At 36.9% G+C, this 12,159-nt stretch overlaps 1 non-coding gene across 1 annotated transcript; it reads left to right on the forward strand.

The window, feature by feature from the left end:
• The first annotated feature begins 5,950 nt into the window (after positions 1-5,950).
• LOC130938514 (small nucleolar RNA R71) lies at positions 5,951-6,054 on the forward strand. Its single transcript, XR_009069678.1, has one exon. It is a non-coding gene; the product is annotated as a small nucleolar RNA R71 (small nucleolar RNA).
• Positions 6,055-12,159: the final 6,105 nt, after the last annotated feature.

A 12,159-nucleotide genomic window follows, 5' to 3' on the forward strand; every position in this document is an offset into this window, starting at 1 on the left:
AAAGGTAGGGGACAGAGATTTGTTTTCCACTTCAAATTTTTTCAAACTTTCTTATTTTGATCCATCATTTTCTACATAAACACATTACAAACTTTCATCATTCACCTTCAAATTTCAAAAATTAAACACTTATCTAAATCGTTCTTCAAATCTCTTTCAAATCCCTTCCAAATCTTCTTCAAAAAAATCAAATATCTTCTCAAATTTTTTCCATATCTTCTCAAATCTCCTTCAAAATTTTCGAAATCTCTCCCCCTCCCTTATAAATACACATTCGGCCATTCCCATCTCCCCACCATTCGAATTTTCTCTCCTCCTCTCTATCCTCTTTCCATTCTTTTGCTTGAGGGCAAGCAAACTTCTAAGTTTGGTGTGCTTTTCCGTGATCACTAAGCCAAGATTTATCAAGATCATGGCTCCTTAGGAAAAACAAACCAATTCAAAAAGCAAGAAAGAGAAATAATCCAAAGAATCTTTGGAATCAAGAGAAGTTCTTAACCAAAGAACATGCAGACCATTACCACACAATAATGGGTCTGAGGTCAGTGATCCCGGAAGTCAGATTCGATCTAAAAGAAGATGAATACCCGAAGATCCAAGAGCAAATTCGAAACAGAGGATGGGAAGTTCTAACCAACCCTGAGACAAAGGTTGGAAGAAACATGGTTCAGGAATTCTACTCAAATCTGTGGCTGACAGATAAGCAGAGAATGACTGGAACTACTTTTCATAAATACAGTACCATGGTCAGAGGGAGAATTATTTACTTCCATCTGGACAAAATAAGAGAGGTCTTCAAATTGCCTTAACTACAAGATGATCCTGAATCCTTTAATAGGAGAGTGGTGAGAGTAGATAAGGGTTTGGATCAAGTTCTAGAGGACATATGCCTCCCTGGAACTAAGTGGATGACCAATTCAAAAGGTGTCCCAAACCAACTCAAGAGGGGAGATCTCAAACCAGTCACAAGAGGCTGGCTAGACTTCATTGGGCGTTCTATTTTGCCCACTAGTAACCGTTCTGAGGTCACTATCAAGAGAGCAGTGATGATTCATTGCATTATGCTAGGAAAAGAAGTGGAGATTCATCATCTGATTGCGTGTGAGATTTACACAATTGCAAACAAGAACTCCACTGAAGCCAAACTGGCTTATCCAAGCTTAATCTCTTTACTATGTAAAGATGCTGGGGTGAGGATGGGAGTAGATGAATTCATTCCAATTGAACATCCAATTACCAAGAAGTCAATGGAAGGACAACTGCAAGATAACTCTATCAAAAGGAGGGCGCAGGAATTCCTCCCTGAACTTCCTGAATTTGACTACTGGGCCCGCCTAGAAGCATCTATTGCCAAGCTGCAAGAAGCTATGGAACAAATTAAGGAAGAACAGCAGAATCAAAACTGCATGCTCTGCAAACTGTTGAAGGAACAAGAGAAGCAGGGGCGTGAGCTACAGGAGCTGAAGCGCCGGAAGCTCTCCCTTGAAGGGTCAAATACCCCACAAGTTGAGGGAGCATCCACTTCTCAAAATCAAGGTTGTTGAGTACTAACTCTGTGATAACCTCTATCATTAGGAGTCTAATTTAGAGTCATTTAAATTTTTGTTTTTTATTACTATTAGTCTTATCCTATATTTATTTTTGAGTCTTATTCTTAAGTCATGATTAATAAAATTTAAGGTTCGTGTCATAAAGCAATGAATGTCTTATGAATCCATCACCTCTCTTAAATGAAAAATGCTTTAATCACAAAAGAACAAGAAGTGCAGGATTTTGAATTTATCTCTGAAACTAGTTGAATTAGTCTGATGTGGTGATAATACGTTTTGTTTTCTGAATGAATGCTTGAACAGTGCATATGTCTTTTGAATTTGTTGACTAAAGAATGTTAAACTTGTTGGCTCTTGAAAGAATGATGGAAAAGGAGAAATTTTATTGAGGATCTGAAAAATCATCAAATTGATTCTTGAAGCAAGAAAAAGCAGTTCATTCAAAAAAAAACATATATATATATATATATATATATATATATATATATATATATATATATATATATAAATGAAAAGTGATCCAAGGCAAAAAGAGTGTGCTTAAGAACCCTGAACACCTCTAATTGGGGACTCTAGCAAAGCTGAGTCACAATCTAAAACGGTTCACCCAGTTATGTGTCTGTGGCATGTATGTATCCGGTGGTAATACTGGAAGACAGAGTGCTTTGGGCCACAGCCAAGACTCATAAAGTAGCTATGTTCAAGAATCATCATACTTAACTAGGAGAATCAATAACACTATCTGAATTCTGAGTTCCTATAGATGCCAATCATTCTAAACTTCAAAGGATAAAGTGAGATGCCAAAACTGTTCAGAAGCAAAAAGCTACTAGTCCCGCTCATCTAATTGGAGCTAAGTTTCATTGATATTTTGGAGTCTATAGTATGTTCTCTTCTTTTTATCCTATTTGATTTTCAATTGCTTGGGGACAAGCAACAATTTAAGTTTGGTGTTGTGATGAGCGGATAATTTATACGCTTTTTGGCACTGTTTTTAGTATGTTTTTAGTATATTTTAGTTAGTTTTTAGTATGTTTTTATTAGTTTTTATTTAAAATTCACTTTTCTGGGATTTACTATGAGTTTGTGTGTTTTTCTGTAATTTCAGGTAATTTCTGGCTGAAATTGAGGGACCTGAGCAAAAATCTGATTCAGAGGCTGAAAAAGGACTACAGATGCTGTTGGATTCTGACCTCCCTACACTCGAAGTACATTTTCTGGAGCTACAGAAGGCCAATTGGCACGCTTTCAATTGCGTTGGAAAGTAGACATCCTGGGCTTTCCAGCAATATATAATAGTCTATACTTTTCCCGAGATTTGATTGCCCAAACCGGCGTAGCAAATCAGCTTCAGAATTCCCAGCGTTTAACGCTAGAACTGGCACAAAAATTGGAGTTAAACGCCCAAACTGGCACAAAAGCTGGCGTTTAACTCCAGAAAAAGTTTCTACACATGAAAGCTTCAATGCTTAGCCCAAGCACATACCAAGTGGACCCCGGAAGTGGATTTTTACGTCATTTACTCATTTCTGTATATCCTAGGTTACTAGTTCACTATTAATAGGACATTTTGACATTGTATCTTTATCTCATGACACATTACACGTTTCTTATTATATCTTCTATGGCATGAGTCTTTAAACCCCATGGTTGGGGGTGAGGAGCTCTGCTGTGTCTTGATGGATTAATGCAATTACTACTGTTTTTCATTCAATCACGCTTGCTTCTATTCTAAGATATCACTTGTTCCTAAACCTGATGAATGTGATGATCCGTGACACTCATCATCATTCTCACCTATGAACGTGTGCCTGACAACCACCTCCGTTCTACCTTAGGTTGAGTAGATATCTCTTGGATTCCTTAATCAGAATCTTCATGGTATAAGCTAGAATTGATGGCGGCATTCAAGAGAATCCGGAAGGTCTAAACCTTGTCTGTGGTATTTTGAGTAGGATTCAGGGATTGAATGACTGTGACGAGCTTCAAACTTGCGATTGTGGGGCGTTAGTGACAGACACAAAAGAATCACTGGATTCTATTCCGACATGATCGAGAACCGACAGATGAATAATCGTGCTGTGACAGAGCGCATTGAACATTTTCACTGAGAGGATGGAAGGTAGCCATTGACAACGGTGAAACCCTACATACAGCTTGCCATGGAAGGAGCCTTGCATGCTTGAAGAAGAAGACAGTAGGAAAGCAGAGATTCAGAAGATAGAACATCTCCAAAACCTCAACATGTTCTCCATTACTGCAAAACAAGTATTTATTTCATGTTCTTTTACTCATCACAATTAAACCTGAGAATTATTGATATCCTGACTAAGAGTTACAAGATAACCATAGCTTGCTTCAAGCCGACAATCTCCGTGGGATCGACCCTTACTCACGTAAGATATTACTTGGACGACCCAGTGCACTTGCTGGTTAGTTGTGCTGAATTGCAAAAGTGTGATTGCAATTTCGTGCACCACTCCCCACACTTAAACATTAGCATGTCCTCATGCAAATCCAAGAGAAAAGAGAATGGAGGTAAAATAGTGGAATCTTATGCAATACAATCTATTCTAAATTCAACTACCTAAATGAGTCATGCAATTCTAGTTATTATTATTCACTTATATATAAAGCTTACATGTAGTTAAATTGATTTATATCTTCAAGGAATCATATATGTACAATTAAAGCCAAATCATATTAAAGCACAGTCACAATTGAGTTGATTTAAGATAGTTCACAACTTGCAAGACAATTAATAATTAAATATGGATATATGAGAATGAGCTGTTGAACCCTCACTAGATTTTGTGTTTACTCTCTAATCACTCAGTGTTTGGGGTTAATCACTCTCTTCTTTTCTAGTCATACTTTCTAAAACTTTGTTTTTCATCTAACCAATCAATAAATATTGAATATAGACATACAAAAATCATGAGGTCTTTTCCTAGGTTGTAATGGGGCTAATGTAAGGGTAGTGGTGTACATATAAGGCTAACTGAGCTAACAAAGTGAATCCTTGATTAGTCTAAGATCTCACTTAACATACATACTTTATAATATCAAAGTTCTCTTACCTACTTACCCAAATTTTTCCACTTTTGCATTACATGCTCATGCACCAAATTTATTTTTGACTTTTTGTCCCATGTGCATTGATTCTTTATAATTGCATTGGGGTAATTTTGTATCCCCTTATTTAAATACTAAATTTTTTTTAATCCACATGGTAATTTAATTATTTTTATTTCACATGAGCATGCTTCCCAAATTTTTTTGAATAACTTATTCAATTTAAATCCCTACTTTGTTTCTATCATCCCATGTTCCCATAAAATTCTCCACACTTAAATTATATACAATATATATCTTAAGCTAACCAAGGATTCAACTTGGAATTTTTATTTTGTTTTTCTACTTAAGGCTAGTAATGTGGTTATAAAATAAAAAGGGATTAAAAGGCTCAAGGGGGCTAGCAAGGGTGATGTAAAAAGGTAGGCTTTTTGGGATAAGTGAGCAAAATTATAAATAATAGCCTCAATCATCTATTGGTATGTATCTATATTCTATATTGGACATATAGATTAAAACAAAATAAAGATTGCAAGCATAAAAAAAGAAGAAGCGCGAAACACACAGGAATGAAATTTATGGTTTGATGTAACCATACAATTAAGCTCAAAACTCATAGGCTGTGTGTTCTCTAGCTCAGAAATCATATATCAGTTATGTATGTCATGCAAGTAGAAATCAAGAGTTTCCAGTCAACTCAATGTAAATCTTAAGGTGGCCCTTAAAATCTTAGTGTTCCTCCTTGAAGAAATGTTGTTAACTAACTAACATATAATGCTATCTATATACAAGGTGTGTGGATTATTTAACATGTATTGCTGAGCCTATTTCTTTCACCATTATTAGAGCCTTGTTGAGGCTTTTGTTGATCCTTCCATGAGAAATTTGGATGATTTCTCCATGATGAATTATAGGTGTTTCCATAAGGTTCACCCATATAATTTACCTCTGCCTTTGCAGGGTTTTCAGGATCATAAGCTTCTTCTTCAGAAGATGCCTCTTTAGTGCTGTTAGATGCATTTTGTTGTCCATTCGGACTTTGAGAAATCATGTTGACTTGCTGAGTCAACACTTTGTTCTGAGCCAATATGGCATTCAGAGCATCAATTTTAAGAACTCCCTTCCTCTGAGGCGTCCCATTATTCACGGAATTCCTCTCAGAAGTGTACATGAATTGGTTATTTGCAACCATGTCAATAAGTTCATGAGCTTCTGCAGGCATTTTCTTTAGGTGAATGGATCAACCTACAGAGTGGTCCAATGACATCTTGGAAAAATCAGATAGACCATAATAGAATATATCTAATATGGTCCACTTTGAAAACATGTCAGAAGGACACTTTTTGGTCATCTGCTTGTATCTTTCCCAAGCTTCATAGAGGGATTCACCATCTTTTTGCATGAAGGTCTGAACATCCACTCTAAGCTTGCTCAACTTTTGAGGAGGAAAGAATTTATCTAAGAAGGCCATGACCAGCTTATCCCAGGAGTCCAGGGTATCTTTAGGTTGTGAGTCCAACCATGTTCTAGCTCTGTCTCTTATAGCAAAAGGGAAAAGCATGAGCCTGTAGACTTCAGGATCTACTCCATTCGTCTTAACAGTCTCACAAATCTGCAAGAACTCAGTTAAAAATTGGTAAGGATCTTCAGATGGAAGTCCATGAAACTTGTAGTTTTGTTGCATTAGAGCAACTAATTGAGGTTTCAGCTCAAAATTATTTGCTCCAATGGCAGGAATTGAGATGCTTCTTCCATCAAACTTGGACGTGGGTTTAGTAAAATCACCAAGCATCCTCCTTGCATTATTGTTGTTGGGTTCGGCTGCCATCCTCCTTTCAGAAAGGTTGCCTCTGGATTGTTGTAATTTAGCTTCTCTTAGTTTTCTCTTCAGAGTCCTTTCAGGTTCCGGATCAGCTTCAACAAGAGTGCCTTTTTCCTTGTTCCTGCTCATATAAAAGAGAAGAGGACAGAAAAAAGAAGAGGAATCCTCTTTGTCACAGTAAAGAGGTTCCTTATTATTGGTAGAGGAAAAAGGGAATAAAGAAAGGAGAATCCAAACACAAGGGTAAGGATAGGGGCAGTGATTTGAGATGAAGAGAGGTGAAGAGAAGTGTTAGTAAATAAATAGATAAATAGAAGAAGAGGAGAGGGGAAGAATTTCGAAAATTAATTTTGAAAAGGAGTTAATGATTTTCGAAAATTAAAGATGAGAGAGAATTAAAATTAAAATTTAAAACAATTAGTTAAAAAAAGAATTTTTTTGAAAAAGATGGAGGTATTTTCGAAAATTAGAGAGGGGAAAGTAGTTAGGTGGTTTTGAAAAAGATAAGAAACAAACAAAAAGTCAAATAGTTAGTTGAAAAAGATATTAAAATCAAATTTGAAAAGATAAGAAGATAAGAAGTTAGATAAGATATTTTTTTTTAAATCAAATTTTTGAAAAAGATAAAATTTTGAAAAAGATATGATATAAAAGATAAGATTAAAAAGATATGGTTGAAAAAGATTTAATTTTTAAAATTAAATTTGATTACTTGACTAACAAGAAACTAAAAGACAAGATTCTAGAATTTAAAGATTGAACCTTTCTTAACAAGAAAGTAACAAACTTCAAATTTTTGAATCAATCACATTAATTGTTAGTAAAGTTTTCAAAATTTTGAAATAAAGATAAGAAAAAGATTTTTAAAATTCAATTTAAAAATTTTCGAAAAAGAATAGTAAGAAAAAATGAAAAAGATTTGTTTTTTGAAAAAGTTTTGAAAAGATAAGATTTTTAAAATTGAAAATTTGACTTGACGACTTACAAGAAACAACTAATTTTAAAAATTTTTGACTAAGTCAACTCAAATTTTCGAAATTTTGAGAGAAAAAAGGAAAAGATATTTTTCGATTTTTTGAATTTTTAATGATGAGAGAGAAAAACATAAAAATGACTCACAACATGAAAATTATGAATCAAAACACATTATGCATACAAGAACACTATGAATGTTAAGATGAACACCAAGAACACTTTGAAGATCATGATGAACATCAAGAACATATTTTTGAAAGATTTTTGATGCAAAGAAAACATGCAAGACACCAAACTTTAGAATTCTTTAATGCTTGGACTCTAACAAACGAAAAATGCATATGAAAAACAACAAAAGATACAAAACAAGAAAACATCAGGCTCAAACAAGAAGACTTACCAAGAACAACTTGAAGATCATGAAGAACACCATGAATACATGAATTTTTGAAAAAATTGGAAAAATTTTTAAAACATGCAATTGAGACCAAACTTAAAAATTGACTCAAGACTCAAACAAGAATCACAAAATAATTTTTTATTTTTATGATTTTATAATTTTTTATTTTTATTATTTTTTTTTTGAAAATATTCTTTAGGAAAACGAAAAAGAGAAAAAATTTTTGAAAGATTTTTTTGAAAAAATTTTGAAATTAAAACAAAAAGAAAATTATCTTATCTGAGCAACAAGATGAACCATCAGTTGTCCATACTCGAACAACCCCCGGCAACGGCGCCAAAAACTTGGTGGGCAAAATTGTGATCATCAACAATGGCTCCAAAGACTTGGTGCTCTAGAACATGAATCACACTTTGTCACAACTTCGCACAACTAACCAGCAAGTGCACTGGGTCGTCAAGTAATACCTTACATGAGTAAGGGTCGATCCCACAGAGATTGTTGGTATGAAGCAAGCTATGGTCATCCTGTAAATCCTAGTCAGGCGGATTCAACTGTATCAAGAAATTATAGTATACGCGAAGGAATAAAATAGGATAGAGTCACTCATGTAATTCAATAGTGGGAATTTCAGATAGGTGTATGGAGGTGCTGTGTTCCTTCTGAATTTCTGCTTTCCTACTGCTTTTATCCAATATTTGTCATTCCTTTCTACGGCAAGCTGTATGTAGGGCATCACCGTTGTCAATGGCTACATCCCATCCTCTCAGTGAAAATGGTCCAAATGCTTTGTCACAGCACGGCTAATCATCTGTCGGTTCTCGATCATGTTGTAATAGAATCCCTTGATTCTTTTGCATTTGTCATCACGCCCAGCAATCACGAGTTTGAAGCTCGTCACAGTCATTCAATCCCGGAATCCTACTCGGAATACCACAGACAAGGTTAGACTTTCCGGATTCCCTTGAATGCCGCCATCAATTCTAGCTTATACCACACGAAGATTCTGATTAAGGAATCCAAGAGATATGCACCCGGTCTAAGATAGAACGGAAGTGGTTGTCAGTCACGCGTTCATAGGTGAGAATGATGATGAGTGTCACGGATCATCACATTCATCATGTTGAAGTGCAACGAATATCTTAGAATAAGAATAAGTCAAATTGAATAGAAAATAGTAGTAATTGCATTGAAACTCGAGGTACAGCAGAGCTCCACACCCTTAATATATAGTGTGTAGAAACTCCACCGTTGAAAATACATAAGTGATAGAGGTTCAGGCATGGCCGAGAGGCCAGCCCCCAAAACGTGATCACAGGATCAAAAATACAATCCAGGATCAATAATACAAAGGTAAAAAGTTCTATTTATACTAAACTAGCTACTAGGGTTTACAGAAGTAAGTAATTGATGCAGAAATCCACTTCCAAGGCCCACTTGGTGTGTGCTTGGGCTGAGCTTGAACTATCCACGAGCTGAGGCTTCTCTTGGAGTTGAACGCCAAGTTGTAACGTGTTTTGGGCGTTCAACTCTAGTTCGTGACGTGTTTCTGGCGTTTGACTCTAGAATGCAGCATGGAACTGGCGTTGAGCGCTAGTTTACATCATCTAATCACGAATAAAGTATGGACTATTATATATTGTTGTAAAGCCCTAGATGTCTACTTTCTAACGCCGTTAAAAGCGTGCTATTTGGAGTTCGGTAGCTCCAGAAAATATATTTCAAATGCAGGGAGGTCAGATTCCAACAGCATCAGCAGTCCTTTGTCAGCCTCCTATCAGAGTTTTGCTCAGGTCCCTCAATTTCAGCCAGAAAATACCTGAAATCACAGAAAAATGCACAAACTCATAGTAAAGTCCAGAAATGTGAATTTAGCATAAAAACTAATGAAAAACATCCCTAAAAGTAACTAGATCATACTAAAAACTACCTAAAAACAATGCCAAAAAGCGTATAAATTATCCGCTCATCAGGTAGGTGGGTTGTATGATGGGAAATAGTGGATGGATGTGAGTGGTGAAGAGGTTATGGGAAGAGGGTAGGATTTGATAGGTGAATGGTGTTTGGGGAAGGGTGTTATGGGAAGGTGTGAAGAGGAGTGAGAATGAGTTGGGTTAGGTAGGGATCCTGTAGGGTCCACAGATCCTGAGGTGTCAAGGATTTCTCATCCCTACACCTTTCTGGCGTTTAAACGCCCTTTGTGTGGCATTTCTGGCGTTGAACGCCAGGCTGCTGTCCATTTCTGGCGTTAAATGCCAGTTTGGCTGCCAGTTCTGGCGTTTAATGCCCAGAATGCTGTTAGACTGGGTGTTAAACGCCCATTCTGCTACCCTTACTGGCGTTTAACACCGGCCAGATGCCAGACACCCTTTTCTGGCATTAAACACCAGTCTGTGTGCTATTTTTGGCGTTTAACACCCATAATGGTGCCAGATTGGGCGTTAAACGCCCACTTTGCTAGCCTTACTAGCGTTTGAACGCCAGTAAGCTCGTCCTTCAGGGTGTGCCATTTTTATGCTATTTTTTATTCTTACTTTAATTCTGCAGCTGTTTTTGTGACTTCACATGATCAACAACCTAAAGAAAACATAGACTAACACTAGAAAATAAAAATGAGAAAGTGATTAATATAGATAAATAAGATTGGGTTGCCTCCCAATAAGCGCTTCTTTAATGTCAATAGCTTGACAGTGAGCTCTTACAAAACTTCACAGATGCTCAAAGCATGGATATAGCTTCCCAACACCAAACTTAGAAGTTGAGTGTGGGGGCTCTGTCTGACTCTGTGTTGAGAGAAGCTTTTCATGCTTCTTCTCCATGTTTACAGAAGAAGATCCTTGAGTCTTAAACACAAGGTAGTCCTCATTCAATTGAAGGACTAACTCTCCTCTGTCCACATCAATCACAGCCCTTGCTGTGGCTAGGAAGGGTCTTCCAAGGATGATGGATTCATCCTCATCCTTCCAGTGTCTAGGATTATGAAGTCAGCAGGAATGTAAAGGCCTTCAACCCTCACTAAGACATCCTCTAAAAGTCCATAAGCCTGTTTTATTGATTTTTCTGCCATCTCTGGTGAGATACTTGCAGCTTGTACCTCAAAGATCCCTAGTTTCTCCATTACAGAGAGTGACATGAGGTTGATACCTGACCCCAAGTCATACAGAGCCTTTTTAAAGGTCATGGTGCCTATGGTGCAAGGTATTAGGAACTTTCCGGGATCCAGTTTCTTCTGAGGTAATGTCTACTGAATCTAGGTATTCAGTTCATTGATGAGCAATGGAGGTTCATCCTCCCCAGTCTCATTACCAAATAACTTGGCATTCAGCTTCATGATTGCTCCTAGATACTGAGCAAGTTTCTCTTCAACAGTGTCTTCGTCCTCTTCAGAGGAAGAATATTCATCAAAGATCATGAATGACAACAGTAAGTTCAGTGGAATCTCTATGGTCTCTGTAGGAGCCTCGGATTCCTTTGGTTCCTCAATAAGGAACTTCTTATTGGTCAGTGGACGTCCCTTGAGGTCTTCCTCACTGGGAATCACTGCCTTTTCACTCTCTCCAGGTTCGGCCATTGTGGTTATAGTTATGGCCTTGCACTCTCTTTTGGGATTCTCTTCTGTATTGCTTGGGAGAGTACTAGGAGGAGTTTCAATTACTCTTTTACTCAGCTGACCTACTTGTGCCTCCAAATTTCTGATGGAGAACCTTGTTTCATTCATGAAACTGAGAGTGGTTTTAGATAGATCAGAGACTATATTTGCTAAGCCAGAGAGGTTCTGCTCAAAATTCTCTATCTATTGCTGAGAAGATGATGGAAAAAGGTTTTCTATTGCCAAATCTATTTCTCCCACCATTATTGTTGTTGAAGCCTTGTTGAGGCTTCTGTTGATCCTTCCATGAGAAATTTGGATGATTCCTCCATGAAGGATTATAGGTGTTTCCATAGGATTCTCCCATGTAATTCACCTCTTCCATTGCAGGATTCTCAGGGTCATAAGCTTCTCCTTTAGAGGAGGCTTCTTTAGCACTGCCGGATGCAGCTTGCAATCCAGTCAGATTCTGAGAAATCATATTGACTTGCTGAGTCAATATTTTGTTCTAAGCCAATATGGTATTTAGAGTATCAATCTCAAGAACTCCTTTCTTCTGAGTCATCCCATTATTCATGGGATTTCTTTCAGAAGTGTACATGAACTGGTTATTTGCAACCATCTCAATGAGTTCCTGGGCTTCTGTAGGGGTTTTCAGATGAAGAGATCCACCAGCAGAATGGTCCAATGACATCTTAGATAATTCAGACAGACCATCATAGAATATACATATGATGCTCCATTCTGG

Source organism: Arachis stenosperma, chromosome 6 (genome assembly GCF_014773155.1).
Source record: "Arachis stenosperma cultivar V10309 chromosome 6, arast.V10309.gnm1.PFL2, whole genome shotgun sequence".
Taxonomy (NCBI): domain Eukaryota; kingdom Viridiplantae; phylum Streptophyta; class Magnoliopsida; order Fabales; family Fabaceae; genus Arachis; species Arachis stenosperma.